Raw genomic sequence first — 13257 nt, 5'->3', positions numbered from 1 at the left:
TGTAGAAGTGCAGTTCTTGATGCGATAGCACATATAAGCCCAGTAACCTACGAAATTCCAGTGACATCAGTGGAAAACAAAACTATGTGAGTTAGAGATCTATTAAATAAAGGTATTTTTTTGTCATTCAGTAAATAGCAAAGAAAATATCTATATTCATCATGGTAAATATATCTTATTTAACAGAAGAACGTAGAAATGAGTCTTTTGAAGAAATGGTTTGCCTAGGAAAACCATAAACACTGAGTGAATATTTCTAGTATTGTAGTTCAGCTAGCATTGCAATCTCCTGCTTGTCTGCAGGCTGACACGTTGTGAGAAATAAATACCAGATCTTTAATGAAAAGGTCATTATGGAAAAGATTGTGGCTCCGGTAATTAATTTCATTCTTTTACCTATTTACTTGGTAGTTTGGATTACTATTTTATTCTACCTCAAGCTTAAGCCTAACCTGCCAGGCTATCAGCAAAAGCTCTACCTTAATTTGTGCTCATTTTCTAACACATATTTTAGTGTCCTCTTTTCCATTTTCAATGAGTAAATAACTGTACAGTTTTTAATTGTTTGATTTTTTTGCTTTTCTATTTTTGTTTTATTGTTTGTTTCATTTTTCATAGAATTGTTTCAAGAATAAAAAAAATAAGAAGTGTATTTTAATTATTAAAAATAAAGCAAAGGTTAGACATTTTTCTGTTGTGTGAGAAGAAGTTATTAAATGAGTGTTTTGAGGGAGAATTTAATTCATGTACAACTACTTTTAGATCTTGCACTGGGAAAAGTAAACACACAGAGAAGTGTTTTAAGTTTCCAGTTACTTCATCTAGGCAAAAAAACATCTGTGCAGATGTTAACAAGGGTTTCAAATCTTCAGAACATCGCTTCAAACATCTTTATTTTTCACATTTGTCATTTCATAAGAAACAAAATATAGGCATATCAAACAAAATTACCAAATTTTCTATGAAGTAGCAGTAAGACTGGGGAGGCAGAAATAAGTTTCTTCCTCAAATTTTTATTCTTGAAGTTATAAAATAACTTCCATTTCCTCTTATTCTTTTTTTTTTCTTCTTCTATTTTACAGAGAATAGCAATTTTGATGCCTTTTTTCATAGTGTACCCTGGTTACCCTTTTTTTTTTTTTTGATCCATGGTTGTAGCTTAAATACATCTTTTTAATTGTTTTAGTGTTAGTATGCACAACATGGGATAAGTGGTTTGTAAGAGACCTGTTGTTAGAACAGGACAGCAGAATAAACAGAATATTACAAAGATTTAAATTTCATTGTTGCTGTACCTCATTGGTAAGTTAGCAGGCAGGTACTAAGTCACAGAATTATCTGTATTAATGCTTCATATGGTCAATGTAGTTTTAAATCATAGGCGTTATTATGCTCTGACTAAGGTTTTGAGACTTTGCCTTGTATGTTTCATCAGGTAGATGTATTTAGCCAAGAGTGGAGAATCTTTAGTCTCCTGTGCAGCTCTGCTGAGTGAATAGCTCTTATTCAGGCTAATGACAATTCTGCAGAAATTTTCTGTAAAAAAAGAACACCCATCTGCATATACCTGCTGGTGGCAGTGCACCTCGCAGTAGTTTAATTTGATGTTAAAACTACCATGACACAAACACCTCCAAAGGTATTCCAGCAAGTAACCTCAGCAAGTCAGCTCAGAGGAATTATCTTCAGTGGTTCATTCTGTTCCTTACAAATTCTCTGTTTTGTCTCATGCCTCTTCTGGCTGGGAAGTAATGCCAGAGGTTCCTTGAGGAACCTGATGCCAATGGTAATGCAGGACCTTGAAGTCTAAAATCATCCCCAATCTGAAATTTTTTATGGTTACAGGGGGAAAGGCCATTTGGCACAACATGTCTCCACTTAAAGGTTTATTCATCTCAGCCTACTCCGTTCTTCTTCCCTGCAACCTTCAATTAATTTTCCACACAAATAGCCAGTTGTCTTGAACTCATTTGTTATATTTGCTTAAATGGCTTCATGGAATCACTATGCATGTATTAATTGAAAAGAGTAAGTCTGAACACGCTGGAAATGGCATGCTGTTTTGGCTGCAGAACTCTTACTTTAATGGCAATCTGGCAGGTATAACGACACGAATCACTGTCACAATGCAGGGGATAAAACGATCTCTCTTTAACAAACAGACGTACCTGGATCTGCTGGCTGGAGGATAAATTCACTAATTTTTGTCTCCTACTTTTCATATAAAGATCGTTTTCATCCTAGCTGAAAGATTCCCCATCTACAACATGAGAACTCTTAGTTACAAGCTTATTAATGGATTATCTCACTAATTAGGGTATGATTGCTGTTGTATGGCTTCAAATTAATTTTAAACTAACTTGATTTTTTTTTAAATGTACACAGATTGCATCTTTCGCAATTCTGAATACAAATATAATAGCTGAAGATATGAATGCCAATTACCAGTTTAATTAGCCTTTCAGCACAGAGATGAATGTAGATATGATGCATTCTGCATGAAAATGTTCATGTTTGATATTTTGGTAAGGATAATTGACACACATGAAATAGACGTCTATGGCAAATTTGGCTGGTGTCCTTATCTGTACCACAGAATCACAGAATCACAGAATGGCCAGGGTTGGAAGGGACCTCAAGGATCACAAATCTCCAACCCCCTGCCACATGCAGGACCACCAACCTCCACATTTCACACCAGCCCAGGTTGCCCAGGGCCCCATCCAACCTGGCCTTGAACACCTGCAGGGATGGACGGGGCATCCACAGCCTCTCTGGGCAGCTGTTCCAGCACCTCACCACTCTCTCTGTAAAGAACTTCTCCCTGACATCCAACCTTAATCTCCTCTCCCTCAATTTAAAACCATTTCCCCTTGTCCTGCAGTCATCAACCCTTTCAAAGAGTTGATTCTCCTCCTGCTTGTAGGCTCCCTGTGCCATCAGTTGCTCACTTGTTTGCTTCATTGCACTGAGGTTAATGCCCATGTGAACAGAATCTTAATACAGACCTATTATTATTTTTTTTTTATTCAGCCTTAGGAGCAAACTACAGCTGTCTTATTCAAGTGTTATCTCTGAAAAAGCATTCACAATAAACTGACTGCGTGAGTATTGCTTCCAAAATAAAAAAATAAATAAATAAGTAAAACATGCTTTCATACTGAGATACATTCTCACTAAAATTTTAAACGTCTATTTTATTTTAATCTCTCATAAAGAAGCGTAAAGGATAAACGTGTTATTACAGGATCTCAAATGCTGAAATTTGTAGGCATATGTATTTTCATCATAAAGTCCAAGTTCCTAAAAGAAAGGAATTGTAAATGCAGTAGATGGCAGACCTTCGGCTGAAGAATTATCCCGGAGGATGGAGGAAGGCCTTGCTGTTAAATCTCAGCGTTTATAAACTCTGTGTTGCTTAAATATGGCAGTGTTTATTGTCTTCAGCAATACATAGAGTTTTATTGAAGAAAGTAATTTGTTTTCAGGAGAAGTTTGGCGTTTTTGTAGTAAAATCCATATCTAAAGGTGGTATGAAAATATTGTCTGTCTAAGTTTAGTTTTGTATAGTGCCAGCTTAATCACTTAGCCTGATGACATTTATGTTGCAAATCCCCATTCTGGTCTTCAAGGGGCAATCCATGTGTGAATATTCAACAGAACATCTCAGGAAGATGTGTTAGAGAGAAGAGGCACAGCAGGCAGTGGTGCGAAACCATACCATACATCACAATTGTCATTTTGGTGCATAATTTTTGCTACCACATTAAAATCGCATGTCTTGAGAGATGTGAAATGCTGATGCCTGCGTCAGGAGGGAATTATCCTGATGGTTCAGGTACCAGTGCAGTGGTTGTGCTTGGCAGGCATGCAGACAGCTTGGCTCATGTGAGTCACTGGGGAAAAATACTGAGGGGCAGTGGGTCTGGAGGGCAGCAATACTCTGCAGCCAAGCAGGGGCATGGCCAGGGTGGGGTTGTATGTGGATGTCTGGTTTTTGACAAAGTCTCAAGCTGCTGGTGATTTGTTACCACTGAGTGTCACTCCTGCCTCTTCTTTCTCTGAAAAGCAATTTTTCTTTCCACCTTTATTCCCTGTTCTGGACGAAGTCCAAGTTTTAGTCTTAGTTTTTGCTTGTGCTTGCTTAGCACTGCTGTAACACAAATACGGGGACATTTTGGATGTTGTGCCTCATTTTGACATATGCTGCCATTCAGACTTTAACTATTCCTCTCCCAGCAGTTAATGGAAAATCAACCATAAGAAATAAGTATGAAATATACAGTGATATTTGAAAGACACACCACAGTAATTTAACTGCATACGTATTCTCTTATTTTGCCATTTGTCCAATGTGAAAGGAAAAAAAGTAAAAAATGCATTTCTTTTGGATTTCATTCCTTTTAGAAACTGCAAGGGACTGCATAAAGACTGAACTGGGCTAAATTCTGCTCACATTAATCATGTGAACTCTTCTATCTTGTGATCTACGCTGTTGTGGAACATGACCTGAATCTGTTCTCCTCTCAGGTCCATCTGCATTACTTTCTAAGGAAGTTTTCAGCCAGTAGAAATTTGTACAAACACATGGATATTTCCAGAATTTTGGCAACTGAGCCCTTTACAGGGGCCCAGCATCAGCATAAGTGTAGGGTTCTTTTTCTTTGTTATGGTTTTATATTCAGATCCATAATAATAATACCTAACCTATAACCTATTGAACTGTCAGAATGGTTTGGATTTTGCATTGTCAGGCATCTGTTTTTTTTGTTTGTTTGGTGCTTTTTTTTCTTTATGTTTACATGTGCATATGAAAAATAATACAAACTGTTATACCTTTAAAACACAACTACAATTTTAGCATTTCTGCATTAAATTTTAGCATATTATTTATGATTTCATTAGGCTATTAGTCTAGGATTTTTTTGTATGCCAAGGCTGTTCGTTTAGTTCCTTTCACATCAGGACTCTTTGTTCCAGACATTGCCATAAATTGACAAGTTACTACTGGTAAGCCGTGAAACACTTCAGTGAGAATCGTCAGAAAAGAAAATGGGTCAATTTGCAGTCATTAATCTAACGAAGCGTATGATAATTCCAAACAGTCAAAGTGTAAGTCTATATCTATTCTCTTTTAACACCAAAAATCCCAAGATACTGAACCATCAGATATATAATTCTATAACAAAATGCTTATGTAAGTTCAATAGCCTATTCTGTAAAGCTTTTGTTCTCAAAAGGATACAGATTGATGATATTTGGTACTAAGTTCTCAGATCAGCACTTACAGAGCATTTCTTAAATCTTTCTTGCCACTTTCTGTCTTGTCAATTGGAAAAAATTGTCCTGAGAGTAATTGAAAATTGCCCCGGATTGTCATTGAGTGATTTGCAGAAATACACTCTGATTATAGTCCCAGTCAGTTTTATGTTTTACTGGCCATCGTACTGCACTGAGAAAAAATAAATAATTTGTCAGTTGTGGACAACCAGATAATTGGTGTAGTTTCTTCAAAAAATTATGTCTATTTCTTTAGATGATCTTCTGCAAGGTTAGGAAAAAAATCAATACGATAAATCATGTTTCAATGGAAAAATGATGGCCTTTCCAGGTCTAGTAAACTGTATCCAAATTTTGTTTTGCTTCAGCAGGAGATAAAAACAGCAGCTGAGTGGCATACTTTGTATTAATGTTTTCTATCCCAACTCCCTCCCAGGTTACTATTAATAAGGGAGAGAGAAAAAATATTGAGAGAATTAACCTCGAAAACTTTGGATACATATTTTCATATGTCATCCTCTCTGTATGTACGTAGCTTGCTCTGAAACCAATGCCTCCTATTTATTTCCATGAAAGCTACAACAGAGAAAAAGAGCATATTAGCACTGTTTAATAAAGAAAATTCTCAGCTACAAAGCTACAAAGCTACAGTCACCACCATTAGCTATGCATTTTTGCCAGAGGTGAACAAGAGCTGCATGCTGAGCTTGGAAACCTTTTGCACCAGCAGAAGTGACCCAGTGTCACTGTCACCACTGCTGAAACTCACCACCCACCTCTCACTGTGCTCACATCCACTGCTTGGTCTTCATCAACATTCATCAAGTGTCAGTGAATGTAAGTGGGCGTCATTTTTTTCTCAGTGCAGACAATTCGTCTCTGTATCAATAACAAACTTCAGCTCTGAGGATAACATTAATGATTTGAAGTTTAAGGGTTTTAAAGATAAGCTATGCTGAAGAAACTTGTTTTAAAGATGTATTAAAATCATTTGATCCTAATTCTCCTGGCTTTAATATATTTAAAATACATCACATGAAGAAAATAGCTTTTAACACTGTTTTGAGTCTTAGATTTACCTAATGGCTAATATTTGAAACACATATTTGATACTTAGATGTTTTGTAACACTCTGTAATTTATATACTGTTTCTGCATATTTTATTTCCTATATATACTGTTTTAAAAACAGACTTGTTCTGTCACATTTAAGTTGAGAAATCCTCAAATAAATACGTGCATCTTCAAAAAAACCGTTGTCTATAAATAATTATACTATAAAAGAGTTACCTATAAGAGAGGTCATTTCTGTTAGTATAAATAATTTGAGTTTGCCTGCCTGCTTCTTTTAGGAATGAAGCACTCTTAGGTCTGCTGCATAACATTAAGGGGAATGCTGTAAAGCTTTTCCACATTCTGTTTTGTCTGCTTTTCTTGAACTTAAATAAACACTGCAAAACCTATTATTTTTATAATAATAAATAAATTAAACTCCAAGGAAAGCATCATATATAAACCCACAGTTTGGATTTTAGAAAAGAAAGCGCATACTTGGGCTTTATTGGGGAGAATTTGCTTAGATCTGAAGGAAATAAAAATATTCAAATAAATTAGAACAAATAAGATGGATGCGGTTTTTTATTATCATTTCGAGGTTATTTTTTGCTTTCTTTTTTATTATTTTGAGGTTTGAGTGCATTGGGTTGATTTGTTTCTGTTTTTCCTGGGGGAGGGAAGTGGGCAGGGACTAAAATCCTTGAGAAACTACTAATTGGAAAACATCTTTAGGAGTAGGACTCGCTAAGGACTCCCATCTGTTTCTTCATTTCTTCCTAGTTTATTTATCCCAGGTCAGGTGAGTACAGATGATAAGCAAGGCAGGTACAGTCCATTTCATAACATTTTGAATTAGACCTGTAATCTAAACAACATCTCAACATACAACACGTATGCTAAATTTTTCAAAATCCCTCAGATAATACCACTGATCTGACAGAGCATTCCATATGTTTTCGATCGAATTAAAAATGAGGGCTGCCATAAGGGCTCCTATTAAAGTGAGAAAAGCTTTTCAAAGAGCTTGGCATATATTGGTGCAGTAAGCAAAATTCCTGTGCAGTAACTGCCCTGTAAAGTCACATCTTGTTTCACCTGGGTGAAATTTAATTAGTGGGTGATGCCAGTAATCACAGAGCAAAGTGGCTTTCTAACCCAAATATAAGAAATATATTCTGTGTGCAACTTCAACCTTAACAGAGATCTCCTACAGTGCCTATTTCCTGACAATGACAAAAAAAGATACTGAGTTTATGCAGTTTTTCCTTTTTATTCCGAGAAAAGCAAGAAAATGCCTGTAGAAAGAAAAAGAAGCCCAAATTAGAGAAATGATAGAGATTCTTACAGAATGGTGGTTTATATAGACAATGAATGTTCATTTTGACTTCGTGGTATGAAAGGTCAGATCTCCAAGTGGGTAGGAGATTATAGGTTTTTAACTGATTTTGGGAAGCCATTTTTAACTATTTTGGAAAAATCCATTATAGAAGATAGAATATTTTTATCTAAGTACTAGAAGTTGTGGAAGAAGCAGGAGAAAAAGAGTTGGGCCTTGGGCATTAGGGATGGGGTTCTGGTAACAAGCTTTTTGAGTTGCCTCTGAGAGGCTGAAGGAATCCAGATTTCTGGAAAAGTGACAGAATTGGAACTTGCAGAATAGAAGGTGATGCTGCAGAATTTGAGAAGAAACAATAGATGGAGATTACATTAGTACAACTTAACAAAAGGGTAAATATTGCTTAGCCTTTTGTAAAAATCTGGTGCTTACAGAAGCACAGAATAGTCTGTTCCTGGGTCTGTGGGTTCACAGAATTCAGAATTGTCTCTAGCTCTTTAAGATACATTAAATTACTTCTTTCTGTACTAATGAAAAAAAAAAGTCAAAGAGATTTGTCTGTCATCTTCTGGCTTTAGAGTATAGCATCATTTTAATCAGAATATGGTTGCATTCATTTGCTAATTAAAGTAAAAATCAAATGGAAATCTAAGAAATGTTTAAAGAATTTAATAATGGTTGCAAATGCAAAAGTTCAGAAACATGTGTTTCTGTAGATGTATTATTTTTATCTGACCTATTTCTCAACAAATGCCCTATTCCTGAACAGCTTTGCTTAAGGAGACAGCTAAACTGTGAAAAGATATTTCTTAAAAAAAAACCCTGTTAAATACAGACTAATACGAGCCAGCAGCAGCAGCTGAATGAGTGAATTCATTTCTCCTTTTTGTTATGATGTGTCAGACATACCTCAATAATTTTGAGTCATATTCTTAGCTGACAGGTAAGTAAACAATATGAGAATTAGACCTGTAATCTAAACAACATCTCAACGCTGACAGCAGCTGGTGTACAGCGGCCTCCACTGCTTTTTTCCTTTCCTATTGCAGTTACTGTTAGAATTTGCTGGCAAGGACCGAAGTGAATACATTGCAGCCAACATTCTCCCTGCAGGCATTAAGCAGTTTACCTGAATGATGTTCCTTGCTTCTGCCAGCTTAAGGCCTTGAGACTCAAATGTTTTTCCTCCGTGTCTGGTGGCTTGCACAAAAGACTGATGTGCTTGCAGCTGTACCAGGAGGTGCAGCTGGCCTGGCAGCCAGGGCCAGGAAATCACAGCTGGGAAAAGTGGGACATATCATAAACAATTAGGCAAGGAGATCATTCTCTTAAAGCCTTTGTTCCCTCAGCTACACCAAGATAAAAAAAAAATAATGAAATGCCTTCCTACTGAAGAAAAATATATCCTGGAACCTGATTAAGCAGGTGGGCCAGCTTCATTGCAGGTCGTGGTAACATTCACCTGCATAGCACTAGGAACTGTCATTAAGCTGCATAAAGGATTTTAAAACCTCTCTGGCATCCTGTTTGACAAGAGCCAGTGCCTGTGCTCCAGCTGCTGCTGAGAAGAAATGCACTCATGAAACCCTCTCCAGGACTTTTTTTCACCAAATAAGAGGTGTAGAGAGGCTGAGCTGTTCTCACAATTTCTCCAACCCAAAGGCTGAACCAAATGGAGGTGGTGTAGGAGAAAGACAGCCTTTGTAGCATCCAGGCTCTATACAAAGAGATTTATTTTTGAAAGGATGATTGACAACTTTTGATCGGTGTTTGTACTTTTGAAACACCTCGGTCACTGCTTCATCACCGACTGATTGAAGCTTAAAATGGAAAGGATAAGTTCTCCTGAATCGATATTCAGTGCTTACATTCTATAATAGGCTCTCATCAAACATAAATGTAGAAACACCACTGGTAGAGTTTCAGTCCTCGGGGACAGGATTGGTTGCTTTGCTGAGCTCCTCTGTCTCTGAAGGAAAAATTGAGCCATGGATGGGGAGCACAGTCAAGATGACTTGGGACACATAAATCACAGCAGCAGCAGAGAGCTAAAACACACTTGAAAGCAGACTAAAAGGGCACAATAACAATATTTGATAGAGAAAATCCTCAGCTACAAAACCCTCTTTTTCAACATTCACCACCATTAGCTATGCATTTTCACCAGCAATAAACAAGGTCCTGCGTGCCACACATACAAATCTGCACCAGAGGAGATGTCACTGTTGCCACTGCTGAAACACACCACCCACAACCTCACTGTGCTCAGGTCCACTAATGGGTCTCCATAAATGTTTAGCAAGTGTCAACAAGTGTCAATAGTTGCCATTTTTTTGCAGGGAGGAATTTGGTGATGCACCAGTGTTTCATACACACTTCCATGTCAACATAATATAACAGGAAGGCAGTTCTACTTTCAGAGCAGCCCTTACAGCTATTTTATGGACATACCTTTTCAGCTCATAAAGAAGTCTTGATTTGTAAAGCAATTTAAGCAAATAATTAAATGCAAGAAACAGTAAGTCAGAAAAGTAAAATTCTTGTATTAATAGTAATTTTTAAAATAACAGTTGTGTGTGAAACGTGTGGGATGGCTAATACTGTGTCTCAGCACCAACTAATCATTAAGATTGTCAACAGTTAATAATGGGGAGAAAACAAGTAAAACTGATGAGAAGTAGACGAGCTAAAAAGAACAGAAATGTTTAGAGCGAGAACTGTGGTGCATGTAGATTTTTATCTAAATATATACTTATGAACAACGTTTGGTTGTACTTTTGGATCGCATTATATTTGATGTCAATCCCACACAGAACTGAGTGCATGCTTTACACACAGAGAGTAGGAGTAGTCCTGCTGCAGAAAGATTTTCTTCAACTGAAAGCTACAATATCTGAAATTATTTGTTTCTGCTACAGAAGTGCAGAAGTGTTTGCAGGCATGAGTAGCTTCTATAATTGAATTAAGTGTTGCCATTTCTACTTCTGTTGTGTTGTACAATTATCATTATAAAAGAATAGGAGAAAGATGTAAATGATTATGAGCCACGTAGATAGATGTACAGGGTAAAATTCTAAACCCAACAAAATGAATGCAAAGAACAGATTCACTCATTGCCTTCATTGTTCACTAATCTTTTCTCTTTATTAAGAAATGCATTCCAGTATCTGAAAGTAGAATTTCTGGAGATCAGAGCGAGCTTGATTATGGCTTTTAAAGCAAACTTTTTATTTAATCAGTGTACATTAATCATAAACATTTTCCAGTATTTTTATATGTAACCTTCCTTATAATACAGAGTTCACTTATCAGAAATCTAAAACTGATGTTTTTGTAGCTGTGTTATATTTATTCCTAGTGATTTTTTTATACTACATACTGTATAGCAGCTGACAAAGTGTGCTGTCCTCCCTCTGGCATTACGGAATCAAAGAAGAATAAATTTATTTCTGTTTATTTTAGTAACTAGAACACTTTCCAATATGAGCTCCACAGTTTTTACTTCAGATGGTGATGCATGAAGCAGAAAAAATGGTTCGACTTTAAGATACTCAGCAAAGGTTATGCTGGCAGTAAACAAGATCCTTTTTCAAGCATTTGCAGGAAGAAGGCTTGATGTGGAATTCATTAACAGAAAAAGGAACCTGAAATCTAGGTTGTTATCAGTGTAAGTCTAGTTTCCAAAAACAGTAAGGAATGTGAATGAAAGATGATACGGGAATATTACCAATTGCAAGTCATTGATTCTGTATGTTTTCCTACTTTACTATTTGCAGTACACAGATAGTATTCCATAAATTTACTCAACTGTTAAAAATGTAGAAATTAAAATACTGCTTATATAGAAGCTTATTGCTGTTGTTTAGATTTGTTTCTGCAGACTAAGAAATATTAGAGTAGTAGATTGGTTTTTATATTTTAAATGATAGTTCCATAGAATAGGTTATGTTGGAAGGGCCCTTAAAGATCCAACCCCTCTGCCATGGGCAGGGCTGCATTTTAGGGTTCAGTAAGTTCTTATTGATGAATTAAGTGGGGAAAAAATACAATATTAAATTAAAAAAACAGTGGTTGGATGCCAAACCCTGCCTGCTAAAAATTTCACACACAAAATATCAAAGTTTGAAAAACACAGTGTAAATTGTTATTATAGATAATAGGCATAACAATTTACCCCTTGGTGTGTAAACTGATCAAATTATCAGAGAAATGCTAAACGCAATGCATCGTTAAAACACTAGTTACATTTTTATCTCAGTTTGCTATTGGGAAGATTTCTATGAGGAAGAAATAATTTGTCTAAAATTATCATGATGCACTACAAGTGCAGCCGTGCATTTTTGGTACACAGAGTGCATCCTCTAAACACATATGATAGATGAGGCAGCATAATTGTCATGAAATTGGATGGTTTTCCCCATTAAAACAGTTTCAGAATATTTAAAAGGTTGTTTTGCCTGAGTGTCACATAGTTTACAGTCTTCAAACAATCCTAGCTGATGGTTGTTAATTGTGCAATTGTGCATACAGAAGATTACCATAAAAGTTGTGTGAAAAGGAGCTTATAAACAGGAGGGAGACTGACTGTTTACATGGGCAGATAGCAATAGGGCAAGGGGGAATGGCTTTAAACCACAAGAGGAGAGATTTAGATTAGATATTAGGAGGAAACATTTTACTCATTGGGTGGTAAGGATCTGACAGGCTGCCCAGAGAAGTTGTGGTCCCCCATCCCTGAAGGTATCCTAGGCCAGGCTTATTGGGTTCTCAAGAATAGATGTCTAGACAAGAAACTCTTCAGCTGGATGTAGATGGTGAAAGAACTGTTATTATTTTTAAAAGGCTGACAGTAACATGATTTTCTCTGGCTTGATTTTCCACTTTTTTATTGAGACCTTCTCTAGGTGGCCCTGATTGAGAAGGGTTGCTGGACCAGATGACCTCCAAAAGTACATTCCATCCTAATCCATTCTGTGATGCTGTCAGTGTACATGGTCTACAAAAGGGAACTGAAATCCTATGACCCCAGAATGGAACATGGTAGAAATGGAGACCTGTGTTGGTGGTAAAAGCACAAGGAAATGAATTGCTGAGTTGTGCATCTGAGAGAGTTTCTTTCAAAGTCACAAACATGTTGTAGGCATAAGGTGAATTGTGGAAGACGATGTGAAATTATAGAAAGTAAGAAACAAAATTGTACACAGCCCATAAAGAAACACTGAATGACATGAATAGAAAATATACCCTGGCCTTGAGACCTGAGCATGCTCTAGATAGCCTAGTGGCTATAATGAGAAGCAAGTCAATTTTCTCTTCACCAGACTTACTCTAATTCATAATTAATAATGCAGTATTTCATTGGTTGGGTCTGGGGTATCCAAGGCAAGTTCAGACCAAAGATTTGACCTATAATTTCCCATTTATGTAGCAAGTACAGATTCTCATTCAGCATCTCCAATGGACCTAGGAAATACTTTATACTGACAGGTCTTTTATTTATAATATACATTTTTTTTTTAAAATTTAAAATGCAGTTCTACGGGCTCTTTGTTTAAAGATTCAATCAGCTCTGATTTTTACCCAAA

This window comes from Meleagris gallopavo, chromosome 10 (assembly GCF_000146605.3).
Source record: "Meleagris gallopavo isolate NT-WF06-2002-E0010 breed Aviagen turkey brand Nicholas breeding stock chromosome 10, Turkey_5.1, whole genome shotgun sequence".
NCBI lineage: Eukaryota > Metazoa > Chordata > Aves > Galliformes > Phasianidae > Meleagris > Meleagris gallopavo.
Note: the sequence above shows the minus strand (reverse complement) of the source record.